Source organism: Bos indicus, chromosome 4 (genome assembly GCF_029378745.1).
Source record: "Bos indicus isolate NIAB-ARS_2022 breed Sahiwal x Tharparkar chromosome 4, NIAB-ARS_B.indTharparkar_mat_pri_1.0, whole genome shotgun sequence".
NCBI lineage: Eukaryota > Metazoa > Chordata > Mammalia > Artiodactyla > Bovidae > Bos > Bos indicus.
This window is the reverse complement of record NC_091763.1, coordinates 75,650,707-75,675,761: the sequence shown is the minus strand read 5'-3', so window position 1 is coordinate 75,675,761 and position 25,055 is coordinate 75,650,707.

The following is a 25,055-nucleotide window of genomic DNA, read 5'->3' as shown; positions in this document are numbered from 1 at the left end:
ATTATGAAAGTTTTTGATCTTATACTGCTGCTCTGATGTGGTTCATCATTGCATTCAACAGACATCCACTGAACTGATTCTGAGCCACAGCCTCTCTGCAAGGTGCTATGGATTTAAAGCTCACTAATTTTATAGTTCCTTTCCTTGGGGTGATTCGTGGTTCAGTGGATGAATCTTATATTTAAATAGAGCACAAAGCAATCAAACAAAACTGAGTAACATTTGTTCCTACACTTTTATAACAGTTTTGAAGACAAGTGGGTGGTGATTGGAATAAGGAGAGTATTGTTATGGACCTTTGCAGTTGATGGCTTTAGCGTTTTTCAGGAACCATCCCCTGAGGCCCACCCTTCTGTAGACAGTGACGATGGATGGGTTTCCTTGGTGATCTGTTGAGGAGTACCTGGTATACTGACCTGGGATTGGGTTTGGGTGTGCTGGTCAACCCCATGATCTACTCCAGCACAACAGAATTATCCCACTGCAGGGGGCTTCCTGTCTTTGGTGCCAGCACATTACTTTCCAAACTAACTTTCCATTTTCTCCTTCAAAGTTGCTCACAGGCATTCTGGTGTCAGTCAAGCACCTCTAAACCCATCTGGCATCAGTCAAGATTTTCTGAGGACTTAGAATAAGGCAGCCCAGGTGCAGAGGAGAAGCTCCAGCATTGAACCAGGCTGATCTGGGTCCCTTTCTCATATGTCACTTACCAGTTCTGTCATCTTGGGTAAGATACTAAACTTTTCTTGAGACAGAGTTTCCTCTTTAAAAAATGAGAAATATAAAAATTCACTTGAGGGGGATTTGTGAGGATTGACTTAAAAGATTAATGAAGAGTATCTGAAATACATTTACCAGCCAAACAAGGCTGTTTTACAGGCACTAACTCCTTGGGAGTTTGTCTAACCTTATCAGTTCAGAGGGCAAGCCTTTTCCTCTGGGTTTAGACACCACTTTGAGTTTCACCCTCCACTGAAGATTCTCTACTGTAGTTAGCTTACTATGCTTTTGTCTCTTCCATTGGACTGTATAAACTCTTGGCAAGAATCCTGCCACATCGTGTCTTCAGAACCTAACAAAAGTCTCCACACATAGATAGTCTCTATACACTTTTGCAGACCTAACATCTACCAAAACTTCTAACCTAGCCTGACCACTTGTCAAGCCAGAATGAGTCAGGCCAATGAGCCCCTTCAAGTCCATCACAGTCCATTTCCATATCTCTGCTTCTCATATCCTCCTTGGCACACATGATTTTTCATTCTCTTCCATTGTTGGTGATTCTGTCATTGACAGCTAATATGCTAGAGGGTATGTGGTATCTCCCATATTTGCACACATAAAAGCAGGCATCATGATAAACAGTTCTCTTATGATAACAATTAAATGTCAAGTTTCCTACTGCTCACTTGCAAGACAATCATAGACTCAACTCTACATTAGGTAAACATCCTTATCAGATGATAAAGAATCTGCCTCCAATGCAGGAGACAATTGTTCAATCCCTGGGTCAGGAAGATCTCCTGGGAAAGGGAATGGCTATCGACTCCAATATTCTTGCCTGGATAATTCCACGGCAGAAGAAACTGGTGGGTTACAGTCCATTGGATCACAAAGAGTTGGACACGATTGAATGACTAACACTTTCTTTAGTTTCACCTCTAGATTTATACCAAACACTTCCTGATAAATGTTTTAGACTCCTGGGAAAATAGCCTTAAGCTTGCTAGAATACCTTTTCTCCCCCATCTAACTTCTGCTACCTCTCAGGTCCTTCTGTTTTCTAGAAAGTGTCTTCATTGGGATTCTTTCATTCACTGTTGCCTGAAATGTTGTAACAAATTCCTAAAAAATATCTCCTGGGCTCAAGATTTAAAATCATCTGATGTGGAAAACTCTCCAAAGTCCAGTCTGGCAACACTTCAGATGAATTTTAAGTATTCTTTAAACATTTTGGAAAAATGTAAAATGTGCCATCAGATGTTTTTCTTTTGGGAAAAAAAAAAAGAGTGGAGAAAAATTTATTTGGAATTTCCATCCAAAAGGATGTTAATGGAAAAAATTAAAATAAAGGAATGAAAAGATATGGCACAACTCTACTCATGAATGTGAAATCCAGTTAACAAAGCATGCTATCTGCCAGACTTGAACTGCAACTGTTAACGACTTACTTTAAGCAACTCATCCCCTGGGAAGCTGCCTTCTGAGAGAGACATCAGTTCCTTTTCAGTGCAATGACCCATGTACATCTCATCTTTCATGGACCCCTGCTCCCGCACTCATGTGGCTTCCCACCTGCCCCTTTCCCTAGCTCCTTTCTTCAATGGTGCCATCTTTGTCCTCTCTTCTTGGGCATCCCTTTCCATGGCACCCCTCTCTTTCCAAATCAACCAACCCATCTCTATATTCATCATACACAGCACCCTTTCAGACTCTTTCTTGGCCTCTGACTTCCTCTGGACCACATGTGCTCTCTCCCTCTTTCTGCCTCCAGAACCTTCCCCTCCTTCCCTCCCTTCTGATTCTAGAGCCTTTCTTGTGCCTTTGACCCACATTCCTCTGGCTCTGCCACCCATAGCCCCTCACACTCCCTATCCTCAGGAAAGTCTCTGTCTTCATTTGTAATTCTGTTAATTGCACAGTTTTTCAAGTTTATTTGCACATTCATCTTCCCACCTCACCCTTTCCACATATTCACCTCTCCCCTTCCCACCAGGCCACCACTCTTTATTTTGTGTGTTCTTTTTTAACTTTTTTTTTTAATTGAAGTTTAGTTAATTTACAATGTTGTGTTAGTTTCAAGTGTACAGTTACATATACATGTATGCATATATATACACACACACATATATACACACACATATGTATATGTATAACTGAACCTATGCATATATATATATATATATATATATATATATATATATTCTTTTTCAGATTCTTTTCCATTATAGGTTACTACAAGATATTGAGCATGGTTCCCTGTGCTATACAGTAGGTCCTTGTTGTTTATCTATTTTTATATAGTAGTGTGTATATGTTAGTCCCAAACTCCTAATTTATCCACCCCTCCCCACTATCCCTTTTTGTAACCATAAGTTTGTTTTGTATATCTATGAGTTTGTTTCTGTTTTGTAAATAAGCTTATTTGTATCATTTTTTCCATTCCACACATAAGTGATATCATATAATATTTGTCTTTCTCTATCTGACTTACTTAGTAAGATAACCTCTAGGTTCCTCCATGTTGCTGCAAATGGCATTATTTCATTATTTTTTATGGCTAAGTAATATCGCATTATACATATGTACCACATCTTCTTTATCCATTTATCTGCTGATGGATTTTTAGCTTGCTTCCACATCTTGGCTGTTCTAAATAGCCAATAGTCAATGTAATGAGCATTGATCATTCTTGATTCCATTTCAAACTTCTACTTTTCTTTCTGTCTGAATTTGACAAATGAATGTTTTTGCATTTTAACAAAGCCTTACCCTTGATCACTGTATCTCAAGACCATGGGTGAGTGAGGGCTACCGTGATTCCCATTCTGAAATATGGGCTGCCGTGGCTTCTGTTAACTAACAGAAGTGACAGAGCTGCAGGCCCATCCCTCTGCCAGAGCCTTCACCCAGATTCCCTCCCTGCCTGCTCCAGTGTCTTTTCTTACCACCTGGTGCAACCTCAGGGGAGGCATAGTGAAGAGTCAGGATGTTTCCCAGTGTCTAGAGGTCAAAACACCATTCCTCACCACCTGCATCAGTGAAGGTTATGAAGGAAACAGCGGTCAGGTACCTCCACCTGTCCCAGTCAGGGAGTTTTAGTAAAGGTCTAGAGAAGGCAATGGCAACCCACTCCAGTACTCTTGCCTGGAAAATCCCATGGACAGAGGAGCCTGGTAGGCTGCAGTCCATGCAGTCACGAAGAGTCAGACACGACTGAGTGACTTCACTTTCACTTTCCACTTTCATGCATTGGAGAAGGACATAGCAACCCACTCCAGTGTTCTTGCCTGGAGAATCCCAGGGACAGTGGAGCCTGGTGGGCTGCCGTCTATGGGGTCGCACAGAGTAGGACACGACTGAAGCGACTTAGCAGCAGCAGCAGCAGGGAGGAACCAGCACTCCCACCTCCACTCAGCAGTAACAAGGAACCCCAGAGGGAGCCTGAATTTCCACCCCTAACGTCAGCAGAGTCCTGATAAGACACAAACTTTAAATAAGATTTGGAATCTCACAAAATAATACCCAAATTGTCTGTATTTCAACAGAAAATAATTGATCATAGCAAGAACCAAAGACATCACAACTTGAGTGAGAAAAAACAATACACAGACAACAAAATTGAGTTGGCAGTGTTGTTAGAATTACATGAGAAGCACTTAGGAGTCACCATCATAAAGATGTTTCAAGAAGCATGCCTGAAACAAATGAAAGATAGAACATCTCAGCAAAGTACTCGAAGACATAAAGAAGAACCAACAGAAATTTCAGAAATCCAAAAACACAATAATGAAATAAAACACACAATGAATGAAGCCAACAAAAAAATAAGGCAGAGGAAAAATACTAGTGACCTTGATGATAAAGTAATAGAGATGAGCCAGTTTGAACAATAAGGAGACTACAAAATGAAAAATAAGAATGAACAGAACCTAACCCACTCACACGTATGGATAGATCAACCAAACAGAAAATTAGCAAGGAAACACAAACTTTAAATGATACAATGGGCCAGTTAGACCTAATTGATATCTGTAGGACATTTCACCCCAAAACAATGAATTTCACCTTTTTCTCAAGAGTACATGGAACATTCTCCAGGATAGATCACATCCTTGGCCATAAATCTAGCCTTCATAAATTCAAAAAAATTTAAATAATTTCAAGCATCTTTTCTGATCACAATGCAGTAAGAGTAGATGTCAAATACAGGGAAAAACTATTAAATATACAAGCATATGGAGGCTAAATACATGCTTCTGAATAACCAACAAATCATAGAAGAAATTAAAAAAGAAATCAAAATATGCATAGAAACAAATGAAAATGAAAACACAACAACCCAAAACCTGTAGGATTCAGAAACAGCAGTGCTAAGGGGAAGGTTCATAACAATATAAGCTTACCTCAGGAAACAAGACAAAAATCAAATAAATAACCCAACTTTACCCCTAAAGCTACCAGAAAAAGAAGAAATGAAGAAACCTGGGGTTAGTAGAAGGAAAGAAATAATAAAAATTAGGGCAGAAATAAATAAAAAGAAACAAAGGAGACTCTAGCAAAAATCAACAAAACTAAAAACTGGTTCTTTGAGAAGATGAATAAAATAGACAAACCATTACTCAGACTCATCAGGAAAAAAAGGGAGAAGAATCAAATAAATAAAATTAGAAATGAAAATGAAAAAAATCACAACAGACAGCACAGAAACACAAAGGATCATAAAAGACTACTATCAGCAACTATATGCCAATAAAATGGACAACTTGGAAGAAATGGATGAATTTTAAAAATGTATAACCTTCCAAAACTGAACCAGGAAGAAATAGAAAATCTTAACAGACCCATCACAAGCATGGAAATTGAAACTGTAATAAAATTCTTCCAACAAACAAAAGCCCAGGACCAGGTGGCTTCACAGGTGAATTCTACCAAAAATTTAGAGATAACACCTATCCTACTCAAACTGTTCCAGAAAATTGAAGAGGAAGGCAAACTGCTGAACTCATTCTATGAGGCCAACATCACCCTAATACCAAAACCAGAGAAAGATGCCACAAAAAGAGAAAACTACAGGCCAATATCACTGATGAATATAGATGCAAAAATCCTCAACAAAATTCTAGCAAACAGAATCCAACAACATATTAAAAAGATCATATATCATGACAAAGTGGGTTTTATCCCAGGGATGCAAGGATTCTTCAATATCTGCAAATCAATCAATGTGATACACCACATTAACAAATTGAAAGATAAAAACCATATAATTATCTCAATAGATGCAGAGAAATACTTTGACAAAATTCAACATCCATTTATGATAAAATCTCTCCAGAAAGTAGGCATAGAAGAAACATACGTCAACATTATAAAAGCCATATATGATAAACCCACAGCAAACATTATCTTAATGGAGAAAAATTGAAAGCATTTCCCCTAAAGTCAGGAACAAGACAAGGGTGCCCACTCTCACCACTACTATTCAGCATAGTTTTGGAAGGATAAGCCACAGCAATCAGAGAAGGAAAAGAAATAAAAGAATCCAGATTGGAAAAGAAGTAAAACTTTCATTGCAGAAGACATTATCCTCTATATAGAGAACCCTAAAGACACCACCAGAATATTACAAGAGCTAATCAATATAGAAAAGAGCTTTTCAATATAGAAAAGAGCTTTTCAATATAGAAAAGTTACAGGATATAAAATTAACACACAGAATTCCTTGCATTCCTATACACTAACAATGAGAAAACAGAAAGAGAATTTAAGGAAACAATTCTATTCACCATTGTGATGAAAAGAATAAAATACTTAAGAATATATCTACCTAAAGAAACTAAAGACCTATATATAGAAAACTATAAAACACTGGTGAAAGAAATCAAAGAGGATACAAATAGATGGAGAAATATACCATGTTCCTGGATTGGAAGAATCAATATAGTGAAAATGAGTATACTACCCAAAACAATCTATAGATTCAATGCAATCCCTGTCAAGCTACCAATGGTATTTTTCACAGAGCTAGAACAAATAATTTCACAATTTGTATGGAAATTTAAAAAACCTTTAATAGCCAAAGCAATCTTGAGAAAGAAGAATGGAACTGGAAGAATCAACCTACCTGACTTTAGACTATACTACAAAGCTACAGTCATCAAGACAGCATGGTACTGGCACAAAGACAGAAATATAGATCAATGGAACAAAATAGAAAGCCCAGAGATAAATCCACACACCTATGGACACCTTATCTTTGATGAAGGAGGCAAGAATATACAATGGAGAAAAGACAATCTCTTTAACAAGTGGTGCTGGGAAAACTGGTCAACCACCTGTAAAAGAATGAAACTAGAACACTTTCTAACACCATACACAAAAATAAACTCAAAATGAATTAAAGATCTAAATGTAAGACGAGAAACTATAAAAACTCCTAGAGGAAAACACAGACAAAACACTGTCTGACATAAATCACAGCAGGATCCTCTATGACCTACCTCCCTGAGTAATGGAAATAAAAGCAAAAATAAACAAATGGGACCCAATTAAACATAAAAGCTTTTGCACAATGAAGGAAACTATAAGCAAAGTGAAAAGACAGCCTTCAGAATGGGAGAAAATAATAGCAAGCAAAGCAACTGACAAAGAATTAATCTCAAAAATATACAAGCAGCTCATGCACCTCAATATCAGAAAAATAAATGACACAATCAAAAAAATGCCCAAAGAACTAAACAGACATTTCTCCAAAGAAGACATACAGATGGCTAACCAACACATGAAAAAGATGCTCAACATCACTCATTATCAGAGAAATGCAAATCAAAACCACAATGAGGTACCATTTCATGCCAGTCAGAATGGCTGCTATCCAAAAGTCTACAAACAATAAATGCTGGAGAGGATGTGGAGAAAAGGGAACCCTCTTACACTGTTGGTGGGAATGCAAACTAGTACAGCCACTGTGGAAAACAGTGTGGAGATTCCTTAAAAAACTGGAAATAGAACTGCCATATGACCCAGCAATCCCACTGCTGGGCATACACACTGAGGAAACCAGAATTGAAAGAGACGTGTGTACCCCAATGTTCATCTCAACACTGTTTACAATAGCTAGGACATAGAAGTAACCTAGATGCCCATTGGCAGATGAATGGATAAGAAAGCTGTGGTTCATATACACAATGGAATATTACTTAGCCACTAAAAAGAAAACATTTGAATTTGTTCTAATAAGGTGGATGAACCTGGAGCCTATTATACAGAGTGAAGTAAGTCAGAAAGAAAAACACCAATACAGTATATTAATGCATATATATGGAATTTAGAAAGATTGTAATGATGACCCTATATGCGAGACAGCAAAAGATACACAGATATAAAGAATAGACTTTTGGACTCTGTGGGAGAAGGTGAGGGTGGGATGATTTGAGAGAATAACAATGAAGCATGTATATTACCATATATGAAATAGAGCACCAGTCCAAGTTTGATGCATGAAACGGGGCACTCAAAGCTGGTGCACTGGGACAAGCCTCAGGGAGGGGATGGGTAAGGAGGTGGAAGTGGGGTTCAGGATGGGGAACACTTGTACACCCATGGCTGATTCATGTCAATATATGGCAAAACCCACTACTATACTGTAAAGTAATTAGCTTCCAATTAAAATTAATTTAAAAAAAAAGAATTAACAGAACCTCAGGGATGTGTGGGAATGTACCAAGGTTGGACATTCATATCACCAGAGTCCCAAAAAGAGAGGAGAAAAAGGACTGACAAATTATTTGGTAATCTATTTGCTGAAAATTTCACAAATTAGACAAAAGTTGTATAAACTTATAGATGAGTGAACTCCAAGCAGGATAAACACAAGAAATCCATGCCAAGATTCATTATAATTAAACTAGACAAGGTTTTTTATATGAAAACTAAAGACAATGAAAAAATCCTGAAAGTATTAAAAGATTGGATGAAAACTTACATATAAGGGAAAACCATTGTTGGCAACGGTTTTCTCATCACAAACAATGGAGGCCAGGAGGAAGAGGCACAGTTTTCCAAGGGCTGAAAGAAAAGAACTGTCACCCAGAATCTTCTGTTCACAAACATATACTTCAGGAATGAAGTGGAAATCAAAACTTTCTCAGAAGAAGGGTAACTAAGAGACTTTTTACTTAGCAGACCTACCTTAACACAATGGCTAACAGAAGCTCTCTAACAAAAAGGAAATGATGAAAAAAAATCAGGAAGAAAAAAGTAATAATGGAAGACCAAAGAATGGGTAAATGAAATAGACTTTCCTTTTGTTTTTGAATTGTCTAAATTATTTTGAGTTTTCTACACAGAAATTATAATACCGATTGATGGTCTCAGTATTTATAGAGGATATATTTAAGACAATTTGATTCTAAAGAAGGGAAGGTAAAGTGATATAAAGGGGCATAAAGTTTCTCAACTTTACTAGAACTGTTCAGTACATTGTGATAAGCTATGTATATAGAATGTAATACTTCAAGCAAACACTAAAAATGCTAGCCAAAGAGATATGCTAAAAATTGCTATAGATACAACAAAATGAAATTCTAAACAATGTTCAAGTTACACCTGTGAAGGAAGGCAAAGCAAATGGAGAAACAAAACAGAGAGAAACAGAAAAAGAAAATACAAGCATTAGAAAGGAGGGAAAAAACCCATTTTATACTGTAAAGTATCATAAAAAAGGCAGAGCACTGAGGAATTCATGCTTTTGAAGTATGGTGCTGGAAAAGACTCTTGAGAGTCCCTTGGACAGCGTGGAGCTCAAACCTGTTAATCGGAAAGGAAATCAACCCTGAATACTCATTGGAAGGACTGATGCTGAAGCTGAAGTTCCAATACTTTGACTACCTGATGCAAAGAACAGACTCATTGGAAAAGACCCTCATGCTGGGAAGGACTGAGGGCAGAAGGAGAAGAGGGTGACAGAGGTTGAAATGGTTGGATGACATCACCAATTCAATGGACATGAACTTGGCAAACTCCAGGAGACAGTGAGGGATGGAGGCCTGGTGTGCTGTGGTCCATGGGGTCACAAAGAGTCGGACACAACTCAGCAACTGAAAAAACAAACAAATGATTTTGAGTTAAATAAGAACACTAAGTATAAGAGTAACATAAAGAAAAAAATCTCTTATTACATACCATCAAGAAATTAAAAATTATATTTAAATAAAGATATCATTTACAGTAGCATCAAAAATATCAAATCTCTAGAAACAAATGCCATAAGAAATGTAAGATATACCCCCAAGAAAGAATAAAATGATTTATGACTAAAAATTAAAGATCTACAGAAATAGAGGCATCTATCACATAGGGGTTTAAAAGACTCAATATTGAGAAGATGACAATCGATCCCGAATTGATCTGTAGATCTAATAGGATCACAATTAAAATTCCAGGGGAAGCTCTCCTAACAACAGGGTCAATGAGTGAGCCACTCTCTCCTACCCAGAAGAAAGGGTGCACAGCCTGTAGACCACTGAAGGAAGAGCAGGCAGACAGAAGAATGCATTCTGCACAATTCCATTTATGTATAGTTCAAAACAGGCAGCACTAAAACAGAGCAGTCAGAATAGCGTGTTCACTTTTTAATAAACTACTGGATCCTACAGTTATTTGTGTGCATTTTCTATGAGTGTTTTCCATGTCACGTTAGAAGAGGAAAGTCAAACCATATAAAAATAAAGATTTTAATATTTCCCAAAATCTAAGAGACAGTGAATATACTCTATATAATTCTCAAAAGATCATTATTTTAAGATCTAGGAGATAATGGTCTTCCCTGGTGGCTCAGAGGTAAAGAATCTGCCTGCAATGTAGGAGACACGAGTTTTATCTCTGGGTCAGGGAGATGCCCTGGAGAAGAAAATGGCAACCCACTCCAGTATTCTTGCCTGGAGAATTCCATGGACAGAGGAGCCTGGCAGGCTACAGTCTATGGGGTTGCAAAAGAGGCAGATGACTTAGTGACCAAACAACAAAGAGAGAACACATATTATAAGTTAATTTGCTTTCTTTTTGTTCTCTTGACAATGTTTTGTACAGAGCAGAAATGTTTAAGTTTTATGAAGTTGAGTTTATCAGTTTCTTTCTTTCATGGATCCTGTCTTTGCAATTTTATCAAAAAAGTCATCACCAAAACCAGGATCCTCTAGATTTTCTCTTGTGCTATCTTCTAGGGGGTTAATAGGTTTACATTCCAGTTTATGTCTATGTTCTACTTTGAGTTAATTTTCTGTGAAGACTAAGGTCTGTGTCTATATTCAATTTTTTGCATGTGAATGTTTAGTTGCTACAGCACCATTTGTTAAAGAGACTGTCTTTGCTCCATTGGCAATGTTGCTATTGCCATTTGTCAAAGGTCAATTAGATATATTTATGGGGGTACATTTCCAGGCTCTCTATTCTGTTCTGTTAATCTATTATTCCATCAATACCACACTCTCTTGATTACCAGAGCTTTACAGTAAGTCTTGAAGTCAGGGATTATCAGTCTTCCCACTTTGTTCTTCCCCTTCAATATTGGGTTGCTCTTCCTTGTCTGGTTCTGTAATCATGATTTCCATTTTATAGATGGAAATAGGAACTGAGACTCAGAGAAATGACCTAATTTGCTTCCTGTCATCCTGCTAATAAATGATGGATCTGCATTTACTCTTCTTCCAGACTTAAGTAGGACTCATTTTGAATTAAAACAAGCCTCATGAAAATGTATGTCATATAATAAATGCACATCTTTTAACTTCTCCAAATTGCTCACTTTACCTTCTCTGTTATTTTATAGTAGTAGAGGCAAAAGCTTTTCAGACCTTAATTTTGGAAATACAGAATGTTCTAAAACATCAACTATTTTGAGTATTTCTACATTTCACAACTTTTAACCAAAATGTGCTATTGTTTGTACATATTTCTGCCCTATACTATCCCAGAGGAATATCTAGAAGCAAAAGAACAGATCACACCAAATATTAATCTTCTAAAAAGAGAAGAAAAAAAAAACCCTGAAACCTGAAAAACAGCATGTACCAAAATTCTGCCAAAATAAAGGAAACACAAATCAGAGAAATTAACAATGAATTTCATCAGATTTGCAAATAACTCATAATTCTGCACATTTTGATCACAGAATCTTAGCCACTTTAGACAAACCAGTAAGCCAAGACCAGCTCCATCTTAAGGCAGAAACATAGATATACCAACACATCTTCAACTTACCAATAAACAGGACTTTGAACATATGACAAAGATCCATATGTTCTCGCTGCCAACCAGAAACCACATCAATCTGCCAATTTTAAAATGTCCTCCTTTCAATCATCGACCTTTATTGAGTTTATGTCAAGTGTCCTTGCAGTGGACCTTGGAAAGACAAGATGAATAAGGCGTGGTGGTTTCTCTCAGGACATTCATCTCTAGGGGACTTAGGCACACACAAACATCATGATAAACACTACAAGCTACCACAGAAGCATGATGCAAGGGCTGATAAGACATGGTACGAGAAACAGACCCACAAACTTTGAAAACAAACTTTTATGATGACCAAAGGGGAAAGGTGGAAGGAGGGATAAATTAGGAGTTTGGGGTTAACATATATATACTACTATATATAGCATAGATAATCAACAAGGACCTACTGGATAGCACAGGGAACTCTACTCAATATTCTGTAATAGCTAATATGGGAAAAGAATCTGAAAAAGAGTGGATATATGTATATGTATAACTGAATCCCTTTGCTGTACACCTGAAACTAACACAACACTGTAAACCAGCTATAATATAAAATGAAAATTAAATTAAAAACAAAAGAATATGTATTGATAAGACATTGTTGAGGGCCTCCAAGCCCTGCTTTCCCCATGTCTGCTCAGAGGCAAATGTGAAGCTCTTAAACCCACAGACTTAGCACCACTAGGTGCTGAGACAGCCCAGGTCAAGAAAAGACTCATACTAGGAATCTTATTTCCAGAGACTGGAATTTGGAATCAGTCTGTGATCACAGCTCCAGCTCCCAAACCAACACGCTTGTCTTTGTTTCCTCCCAGCCTGAAGTCCCAAATGTAAGCCTCATCCTGTGGGAACAGGATATATCTGTCAGCTCTCTCTCTCCCTCTTAATAACTCCCCTCCCCAGTCCAAATGCCCCAGCCATTGGTTCTCATCTAATTCCAAATTTTCACCCACAACAGAACTTGATTCTCTCTGGGGTTTTCTGCAGGATTCTGGGGCTGACAGTTTATTTCAAGGCTATTGATTCACTCCAAAACTAAGCCAGGCAGCTTTCTTTTCAAGCACTACCACCCCCGAGACATCTGTTTCTTCAAGTTGTTCCAGTTCTGTTCAGCTACAGACTCCTGTCAGTTACCATCCTTCCCACACTGGACTTCCTGGCTTACTGGTAGACCACTGGCCTCCAGGAGACTATCACAAGTCAGGGACCATTTTTCAGCTTTGTTAACCTGATCCTTGGTGCAGCTGGGGATAAGTTGCCCTCCCATCTGTGAGGACGTTGGGGTGAACATAATTTCTGTATTGATTCTCACTTGACCACTGGCTTTATTCCTTTATTCCATTTATTCACCAAGCAATTGCAGAGGCACTTGGATGCCAGGTCTTGGGCTGAGTGCCAAGTACACAGTAGTAAACATCACACATACCTTCCCCCAACAGACTTCCTTCTGGGCTTCCACTGCCCTGCCCCATGCAATGGACGAGATACCTAGTCTCCTTCAGATAGGAGCTGAAAAAGAATGAGCCAGAACTCCTCAGTCTTTATATATGCTGGAGTTGACCTTGTGGCTGCCCATCTGAAGAGTTCAACTCTAACCGTTGTTCAGGTCTTCTCCCCTAGTGCTCCCCTAAGATGCCTGCAACTTAGTGTCATCTTTTTCCGTTTGTTATGTCTGGTGAGCTTTACTTTGCATTTCGAAGGATGAGGAGGGGATACCAGAAATAAGGGGAAAGCATATTCCAAGCAGAAGAAACTTCCAGGAAGAGCAAGATGGTGCTCCATAAATGCAAATGGTGGGCCCACACTTGTCACTCCCACTGCTATAAATGAGGGCCACACTAGCATCTTCAGTGCTGCCATGAAAACAAGTGACTGAGTTGACTACACTGGTAAGAAAAATGTTCATGTCTAATGCCTTTCTCCAGCATGGGTATGTTCATTTCCTTTCGTTGCCATAACACATCACCACAAAGTTGGTTGTTCAAAAGAACATATATGTGTTATTTTACTATTGCGATATATTCACAGTTCATCATTTAGCACTGCAGCTCAGACATCTAGCATGGCTATACCTGGGCTAAAAGTAAGGTGTTGGCAGAACTGCTACATTTCTGGAGGCTCCAGAGGAGAATCCTTTTTCTTCAGTTGCTGGAGACCTCCCATACTTCTTGGTTTGTGTCCCCTTCCTCCATCTTTAAGGCCAGTATATGTGTGTTCAGTCACTCAGTCGTGTCCAACTCTTTGTGGCTACATAGATTATAACCTGCCAGGATTCTCTGCCCATTGGATCCTCCAGGCAGGAGTACTGGGGTGGTATGCCGCTTCCTACTCCAGGGGTCTTCCCAACCCAGGGATCAAATTCTCATCTCTTACATCTCCTGCACTGGCAGGCGGCTTCATTACCATTAGTGCCACCTGGGAAGCCCAAGGCCAACAACACAGTATCCCTTGACTTTTTTTTTGCAGTCACACCATGCCTGACCACGGCTGGGAAAGGTTCTCTGCTCTCAGGAATCATGTGATTAGATGGGTCAACATGTGTATTCAGGATCCTCTCTCAATTTCCAGATCCTTAACTTTAATCGCATCTACAAAGTCTCTTTCTCTATGTTTTAATAAATTGACATTTACAGCATCCAAGGACTAGGGTATAGACCTTTTGATGGTGGAGGGATGGTTCCACTAACCACAGGAGTGACAAGAGCCAGGTCCAAATTTACATTACTTTTCTATAATGGCTTTTTTTATAATTTCAAAATAAAGGGTACTTTGAATTTAACTGATTAGATTTACATAGCTCTATAAAATATTACTTGTTTAGGTTAAAAATTCTTAGTACCTTTGCTATTACAGTAGATTTGGAATCTTTGCTAGTCTCTGACGTCACTGACAGCCCTCCCATTCACTTTTAGATGATTAAAGTTGGTAGGAGGTTTAGAAGTTTTTATCTCTTGTGAAAATGTGTACTTCAGGGCTTCAGAGGCACCCAACCATGGTTTGAATGATCATATTGTAGTCATAACTCAAGGACAATAAAGCTGAGTATCAATACAAATAAACCTGAATTATCCAAACCAATGGAGAAGATGCTCCACAGAGCAGAGTAACAGGGTACATTTCCACAAGCTTGATATATATACTTTTAAACTGTATTTAGTTCAAAATATTTTCTTATTGCCATTGAAATGTCTTTTAAAATTTTTAATTCTAAATAAACCCAGGGATTATCTAAAACTACATTGCCTAACTTCCAAACATTGATTGTAGTCTCTTTTTCAGTTTCTAACTGCATATTTTGTATATCACTAGCATTTAATGTTTGAACTGCTAATAATGCCTACAGACTACAGGTATCACAGGAAACCCTGAGTGGAAGTAATAGCTTCAGTGTCATAACTGAAGAGCCCAGGACTGCACTGGTGCTTACTTAAAAGTGGCATAGAGAAGCTAACAATGCCTCAAATAGCGACATAGGATTCTTCTATTCTGAAATTAAAACACACACAAGAAAATATACTAGATTTAGTCTCAGGCCAAGAACCTCCTAGGCAGACTTAAACAGGGTTTTTTGTTTCTTTTACAAACAGTAGTCCTATTTGTCTTTGAAATATCATGTTTGGATGGTGGCTCATTCATGGATAACCAGATCTCAGAATTTTAATTCACTCACAAGGGCATCAGGAGAGTTCTTAGTAGTACTTCCCTGCCTGGACAAGAAATACGATTAGCTTGGTTAGCACATTAAAAAAACTTCATTGCTAGAGGTCTAGAAAGCTCTTACCATTTGGGGAGATGAAATGACCCCTGCCTGAAGAAGAGAGCAAGCTTCTAGGACACAACTTTGGGCAGATTCTGAAATTTCCCCTAATTATGTGTGTCTTAGACAGTAACCATAGGTGATTCTAAAACTGATATGAAAGACAATCTCCACATAGCTTGACATATGGGAATATTCCTATGAAAGTGAAACAGAAATCAGAAATTTACCATGCTTAGACATTGATTTCAAAGGGCTCCAATTCTGATGAAAAATAGTTTTTGAGATTCTGGTATATGCAGATATAGCAGAGGCATATAAGTAAATAGCACAAGTAAAAAACCCAACAGCACAAGTGAAAAACAGCCAAATTCTCACATGTGTCTTCCAAAGAAAACGCTAGTAAAAAGAAGCAGCCTGCAGCCTGAGTTGCAATGACTTTTGATAAATCAGAAAAAAAGAAAAAATTCTGAGATTGCCTTAGCACAAGATAACGTGGAGAAAAGAAATTCTTAGTGCTGTGCATGAACAGATGCAATGGCGATTTCACCTCCTATCCTATGATCTTCTTTTGTGTTTGTAAGCATTAGGTGAATATTGCATACATGGAACTGATTATGTATTTACTTAGAATTATGAATCCACTAATTGCTGATAAAAGAAAGAATTATCAGCTGTTAATACAGTGCTGCTGCTGCTGCTGCTAAGTCGCTTCAGTCATGTCCGACTCTGTGCGGCCCTATAGACAGGGGCCCACTAGGCTCTCCTGCCCCTGGGATTCTCCAGGCAAGAACACTGGAATGGGTTGCCATGTCCTTCTCCAATGCATGAAAGTGAAAGTGAAGTCGCTCAGTCGTGTCCGACTTTTAGCAATCCCATGGACTGCAGCCTACCAGACTCTTCTGTCCATGGGAATTTCCATGCAAGAGTACTGGAGTGGGTTGCCATTGCCTTCTCCAGTTAATACAGTAGCTTTGGTTTAAGAAAGTAAGAGCTTCCCTTGTGGCTCAGTGGTAAAGAACCTTCTTGCCAATGCAGGAGACACAGAGATTCGAGTTCAATCCCTGGGTCAAGAAGATCCCCTGGAGAAGGAAATGGCAACCCACTCCAGTATTCTTGCCTGGGATGTCCCATGGATAGAGAAGCCTGGCAGGCCAATCCATGGGGTCGCAAAAGATTCAGACATGATTTAGCAACTAAACAACAGGAAATTAAATGATTCTACGTGAAATCAGCCTGAATTACAGTGGGATGTGAGTTAAGACCAGGTGGCACGAAACCAGGCAGAGGGCTAGAAATCAGACAATGATAGTGTGATTGCCTCATGGGCAAGACTGACTAGGTGTTCCACCTATTCTTGGGCAGTGGAACATACTATATGCATAATTATATTAATATTTTGTGAATAGTTGTGCTCTCATGTTCACATTTAAGGATGTGTGTATATCCACATTTGTCTCCAGACCATTTTGGAAAAATTGATATTTTTTTCAATATTTTTCAAATAATACTCTTAAAATGCTATGCTGCAAAATATTAAAAATATAACCATTATGATTCAGTTTTGAATATTTCCTGCTTAAAGATCAATATAAAATGAACTATTACATGTAAAAAATGACTACAAAGAAAGATTCACATGAAATATAGCAGATAAATATTATTGGTTACAATATTTAAATGAGCATATACGTTTTATGCATATGAAATGTATAAAACCATGAAGGCCTCACTAGACAAATAAGCAGAAGATTTCAATTCAGCAAACAATTTTAAACTATCTAAAATGTTTAAAGCCGCTAATAATATAATAGTTTCAAATTAGTAAATTTTACTCATTAAACTTTGTAGCAAGGTCTTCCCTTGTAGCAAAACTTCCCTAGGGGCTCAGCAGTAAAGAATCCACCTGTCAATGCAGGAAATGTGGATTTGATCCCTAGCTCAAGAAGATACCTTGGAGAAGGAAATGGCAACCCCCTCCAGTATTCTTGCCTGGGAAATCCCATGAACAAAAGAGCCTGATGGGCTATAGTCCATAGGCTGGCAAAAGAGTTGGACACAGTTTAGCAACTAAATAACAAGAAGAGATAATTACAATAAAAAGATAAAAGGATTATTCCTGATGGACAGAGGAAACTGGTGGGCTATGGTCCATAGAGTTGCAAACAGTTGGATTCTATTGAAGCAACTTAGCATCCACTTATGATAATACTTAAATTTTGGCAAGATATGATGATATCAATAGATGTTTCTGATGGCAGTTTAATTTGGTCACTATATTTTGAAAGATATAATAATAAAAATAAGAAAAAAGTAAGAATCCTCCAGATAGTCTAGATTCCCACATCTTCTGCTTCTGTAATCCTATGCATGGAAATTTTTCTTAAAGTCTAATACAAAGAAGCAAAAGTATATTTTAACATCATTTAAATATGATAAAAGAAATGGAAAATCTTATAGTCTGAAATTAAGTCTAGTAACCTGGTGAGACAAAATATTTATAGTCTTCCAGACATCTCAGGCTAATGAGATAAAGTCTGTCTACTCTAATGTTGTACAGTTTTAAAACTTTATTTGCATCAACATAAAAGAATATAAAAGTAAATATGTTTGTTAAGACAGTGGTAGACTATGTTTTATTTTGTCCACAAATCCCAATGTATTTCCCAGTGTATAAAATACATCAGAAGCATTTACCCTGCTGATGTGTTTTATCTAGGACCGTTACCTGCCTCTACACCAAAAATGAAACCCTGTTTGGGTGAGGGGTCACTGCAGAGTAGGTGGCTTTTCCTTTGAACTTACAGAAATTCTTGGGTCAAGTACTTTAATGAGTGCTTGCTTTTCCCAAATTGCTTGTGCAGAAATCCGCAAACTTTATAATGCAAGCCAGGAAATTGATTCAAACACAGATTATTCTGGTAGGCGCCAATAAAAGTTCCTGTCCCAGTCACAAGATTTAAACGCTATGGAGACATGGTGCCACAGAGTCTGAGAAAAGTCAGACCCGTTTTATTAGTATGATCAAGGATACCACCCTACCTTTATTTAAAGTGCTACCGTATGTTGTAGATAAACATGATAAACAGGACTAATAGCCCAGTTTTATTGTCAGGCCAGTACTGGGAAGTAGGAAGCCCATGGATCCTTTTCCCAGAACAAACTTGAAAACTAGTTTTCTAGCTCCAAAACGTGTGTATACCTTTATTTTGAGATCCTACTACGCCAAAATGATTGCTTTGTGCTTGCTTTGCTTCTAAAGACTTAATTGTATTTTCAAGAGTGGTTTTGGATGGATTTTCCTGTTTGGGTCTTATGTTTATTGGTTGCTATGGGTTATTCAAAGATGAAGTTTAACAGCTAATGAGCAGGCACTGCTCTCTCTGCAGCAATGCTCCGAGCATGGTGCTGTTGGGACAAGCAAGGGGGAAACTGTAGAAGGTGAACTGTCAGTGGCCATCACTTACTTACAAGTGTGACTTCCCTTTTCTGGAATTGCTTCACAAATATGTATGCTATGAACACCTAAAGTGTTGAGAACCAATCATTTGGTATATCATGGGCCATGTGGCTGAAGGAACAAAAAGAACATAATATCCAAAGTCAGACTACCTAACAGAGCACCTGCAGGCTTACCCATAAGCTGTGAGTTCCATCCCAAGTGACAACCTCTCTGAGCCTACTTATTCACGTAGAAATGGGAATGACTAAGAGTGACTTCAAGGCATTCAGTTCAGTTCAGTTCAGTTCAGTCTCTCAGTCATGTCTGACTCTTTGCGACCCCATGGACTGCAGCACACCAGGCTTCCCTGTCCATCACCAACTCCCGAAGCTTGCTCAAACTCGAGTCCATTGAGTTGGTGATGCCATCCAACCATCTCATCCTCTGTCATCCCTTCTCCTCCTGCCTTCAATCATTCCCAGCATCAAGGTCTTTTAAGAATAAAATAAACTCTATATGTAAATATGTGTTTTGTGTACAAAGCATTATTTTCTGCTTCTTTGTAACCTTACAACTTAAATTATTTAAAGTCAGTAACCATCCATTAGATGACCATCCATTAGATTTCTATCTAACACTTTGTTTTGGTATCACCACAATGCAGTGTGCTCAGGGTCTCAACTCTGGCCTTTACAATTACTCACCTTGACCACACACACTTGGAAGCAAGGCATCTCCAGCCTGTTTATACCTCTGGGGAGAGGATCAGCGTGAAAGAAGTAAGACACCATGGTTATGCAGACATTTAATTTGTTTGACTTTTTGGCTGCCTGGCTGCTGTGTACCTGATATACTCTATGTTTTCTGATGCATAGAAGAGTTGACTTGCTTCTTAAGTGATAAAAAAAGAGAATTCTCACCTTCCCTGTATCCTTTCTAGTCCACAATCCAGGCTCAGTCAGCAGCCACTGGGAAGAGAGAGAGCAGGAGGGAGCCAAAGGGAAGAATCTGGAAAAGAAGAGGTAGCCTCTGGGTATAAGCAGCTGCCTCAATGATTATTACACTGCTCCTACCAGACAAACCCTGTGTTCAGATGGATCTACAACCTTACAACCTATGGTGTGAACTCCTTGGCATCCTGACACATGAGTATTTTTTCCCATTCAATTTGCACAAAATAATTTTTCTGAGAAATATTTTAATTAGTTTTTATTGTAATATAATTTGCATAGCTTACAATTCATGAATGAACAATGGGTATAATTTTTATACCCAATATTTATACACATAAGATTGTGTAACCATCACCTCTAATTTCAGAATATTAAATATTTTGAAAAATATCTTTTAAAAAACCTCATATCCATTAGCAGTCATTCCCCATTTCTGTCACTTTTGTTTCATTCTTTCTGTTCCTCAGATTGAATTATCTCAATTGAACTATCTTCATTTTCAATGACTTATTTTCTTTGTCAGCTCAAATCTGGCTTTGAGAACCTCAGTGAATTGTTCATTTGTTGCGCTTTTCAAATCCGTAATTTCTATTTTTTAAAATAATCTCTAATCCTTTATTGATAGTCTCTATTTGTCAAAAGATTGCTCTTACATTTTCCATTAGTTGTTTAAATGTGGCTTCCTTTAGCTCTTTAAGCATATAACTCATGATTTAAAGTCTGTCTAGTAAGCCCAACAGCTGAACTTCCTCAGCAACAATGATTTTCTTGTGTGTGTGCCATACCTTGCTGTTTCCTTGCATTTTTCGTGTGTGTGTGTGTGTGTGTGTCTGTGTATACCGTGCTATGCTTACTCACTCAGTCATGTCCGCTCTTTGAGACCCCATGGACAGTAACCCAGCAGGCTCCTCTGTCTGTAAGGATTCTGCAGACAAGAATACTGAAGTGGGTTGCCATGTCCTCCTCCAGGGGATCTTCCCAACCCAGGGATTGAACCCACGTCTGCTGCACTGCGCTTCCCTGGTGGCTCAGAAGTAGAGTCTGCCTGGAATACGGGAGACCTGGGTTCAATCCCTGGGCTGGGAAGATTCCCCTGGAGACGGAAATGGCGACCCACTCCAGTATACTTGCCTGAAAAATTCCATGGACTGAGGAGCCTGGTAGGCTATAGTCCATGGGGTCGCAAAGAGTCGCACATGACTGAGCGACTTCACTTTCCTTTCTGCTGCATTGCAGGCAAATTCTTTACCAGCTGAGCTGCCAGGGAAGCCCATATATATATGTATATATATATATATATATATATATATATATAAATAAAATCTATATACTTTTCATGCATGATCACTGATGTCTCTGATAATTCAGTTCAGTTCAGGTCAGTCGCTCAGTCGTGTCCGACCCCATGAATTGCAGCACGCCAGGCCTCCCTGTCCATCACCAACTCCCGGAGTTCACCCAAACTCATGTGCATCGAGTCAGTGATGCCATCCAGCCATCTCATCCTCTGTTATCGTCTTCTCCTCCCACCCCCAATCCCTCCCAGCATCAGGGTCTTTTCCAATCAGGTGGCCAAAGTATTGGAGTTTCAGCCTCAGCATCAGTCCTTACAATGAACACCCAGGACTGGTCTCCTTTAGGATGGACTGATTGGATCTCCTTGCAGTCCAAGGGACTCTCAAGAGTTTTCTCCAGCACCACAGTTCAAAAGCATCAATTCTTCAGCACTCAGCTTTCTTCACAGTCCAACTCTCACGTCCATATAACTTTACCAATTATAATGATTGGACAGAGATTTCCTTAAATAGTTTTATCAGTAAGTCTTCCAGCCTTTGCTGAGGGGTTCTCTGTGTGTGTGGTAACATGTCTTCAATGATCTGGCAGGCAGATTATATCTATGCCTTAGGGTAACCTTTCTGTTTTCCCCAAAGCCTCAAAGTCAGAGTGAGAAATTGGATCTTCTCAATTCTTTCCTCAGCATTTAGTCAACCCTACACATGTGTATGGCTTTCTTAATTCCCAGGAACATGTTAATTCTTTGCAAATCTCCAAATACCTCTCATTTCCCAAGTTTTTGCTGCACCTGTTAATGATGCCTCATGCTGATACAATGTTAAACAATTGCTAATGATTGTTTTTGACAACTGCCCCAGGGAAGATGCTGTTTTCAAAGAGTAGACTCTGAGTCAGGTAAAACAGATAAACTCTGACTGGAGGTTTCCAGGGAACAACCAGATAGGTCAAACATTGTCAATCATTTCCAAAACTATCTCTTTTCTCCAGTAGTTGCTAAGCCGCTTACATTCATAGATGCTATGATTGTGAGTCTGTTGCTTTTAAACTTTCTCAGTCAGACATGACTGAAGCGACTTAGCAGCAGCAGCAGCAGCAAAGAACTTAGAGGTGGGCATGTGTAAATATCACAAAACACTGTAAATCAACTATATTCCAATAAAAAATTTTTGAATAACAATCAAAAAATAATAAAATGTCACAAAACTAACATTTTTTGCTAAGAGTTATACATTTTTCTTGAATATACACCCTGTGGGTTATTGCAAGCTTTGGTTAGTTGCAAAGTTTTGAAAAAAATGGAATTTGTCTATTTTGAGGTATTCTTGTCACTTTGGATTGAGGAGCAAGATTTTAGAGATCATCACTCTGTGACTCTGGAAATTATTTTCTGGAAATTATTTCTGGAAATTAATTTTCACAAAATTATTTTCTGACTCTTCAAAGTAAAAATCCTGCCACCTCATCAATTGATTTGGCCCCTGATAGCTATTTCCAGAAAGCCACAATTCCCCTTCCAACCAGAAGCAAGAACTTTAAATAAACTTCAGTTTGTATAATTAGGGGTCATTTTAGGAAATTTGTTTCTGTTTTTATTAATGAGAATTCTGTACTATTATTTATTATATATTTTATTATATATTTTTACACGGTGACTCAGATGTTAAAGAATCTGCATTCAATGTGGGAGTCCTGGAGTCCTGCGTTTGATCCCTGGGTTGGGAAAAGTCCCTGGAGAAGGGAATGGCAACCCACTCCAATATTCTTGCCTGGAGAATTCCATGGACAGAGAAGCCTCGCAGGCTACAGTCCATGAGGATGCAAGTCCACCACATGCACCTCCTGCATTGGCAGGCAGACTCCTTACCACTAGTGCCACCTGGGAAGCTTTAATCTGCTCATCTTTTATTGGTCATGGGATCAAGTTCTAAAAATAAAAACCTTCTTTTTTAAAGTTTCATTTAAGTAAAAGTCATATCTTAGAATTTGTATTAATATTTTATACAATGGTCTTTAGATCGTTCAGTCTTTTTTATGTTGTCTCTTTAGCCTGCTTCTCCATGGAACTTAAACCTTTGAATTATTACCTTCAATGTGTATTTGATCGCATTGCTTCTGATTCCCTTATTATATTTTCTCAGCTCATATCATAATATTAATAATTTCCCATAAAGCCCTGCCTATAGCAACTTTTTAAAAAATTTCTTTTTGATAACTCAGCTGAAAGTATATTAAATGGCTTATTAAAATAGTATCTCTGTTGTAACTCTGGTTTCTTAGGAGAGTTCCACATAAGTCATCATTTATAATATATATGAGATTGCTTAATGGTTTAATTCAGGATAAATGATTTGTTTATTTATAATGGCTATATCAAAGATTAGAAGATATTTATACATAGACAACCTGGATTAAGGTGAGTCTAAATAAGCTCCTATATATACACTGTCAACAATTCAAATATGAAGAAATCCCTAAAGTAAGCAGCACTTAAAAAATTAATTTTTAATAGTAATGAAACAAATGCTAATTGAAAAAAGATCAAAACAACTTTTAGGGCCAGTAAATGAAAGTTATAATATTATTAAAATGATGAAATTTGTTAAACTTATGAACTGTTGGAAGTGTTAAAACAGCACAACTTTCTGAGACATATTAAGAGCTTACATTTGTGGTTAGATTCTTATATTTGTGGTACATCCACATACCAGTGACTGTGCTGTATGTTGATTAATACATTTTAACAAAGCTAATCTCCTCTGTAATTAACTTATCCTAGGGTAATTCCATAAAAGTGAACAACCACATATTTAAAGATATTTATAGTAGTGTTATTTATATAAGCAGAAAATGTAGTTACATTAGCTTTTAGTACATTAGTTTACTAATTTAGTAAGCTAATGTAACTAATTTAGTTACATTAGTTTTTAAAATTTAGTAAATTAGATGAATATAATATTATATAAAGATTGCAATAATTATGGAAACCAACTAAAATATTTACTGTAAAAAAAATTGAAAATAAATGCTACTGCTAAGTTTTAAATACTTAAAAATGTAAGTTCAACCCTTGACAAAATTCCTGTGTTAGTTATATCATATGCTATGCAAATAATGTCTGTGTTGGATTGTATGTGACCTCAGGCTAGTATGCTAGTATTGGCTTTTAACTATTCTTCATACTCTAGTAAAGGCTTTTCATTCTTGATCTTTCCACAAGCATCACCCCTCTTCACATACCTTTGTAGCTGTTGCTGCTGCTGCTAAGTCGCTTCAGTTGTATCTGACTCTGTGTGACCCCAAAGATGGCAGCCCACCAGGCTCCCCTGTCCCTGGGATTCTCCAGGCAAGAACACTGGAGTGGGTACCTTTGTAGCAGTTCTAACTAAATCCATTTTGTTATTTTGCAAAGGTAAAACAGTCATATTAGATTTCTGATATTGATGCCCTAACAGTCAAAAGATGGTCAGAACACTGTTAAGAACAACTTGGAGCACAGAATGCAGGGATTGGTCTTACCAATTTGGTCACTCAACTTGTTACCATGTGCCTACAGTGTCATCACGTGGGCAATCCCTGGATAAGGGACATACTGAAGGTTGCTAAGCAG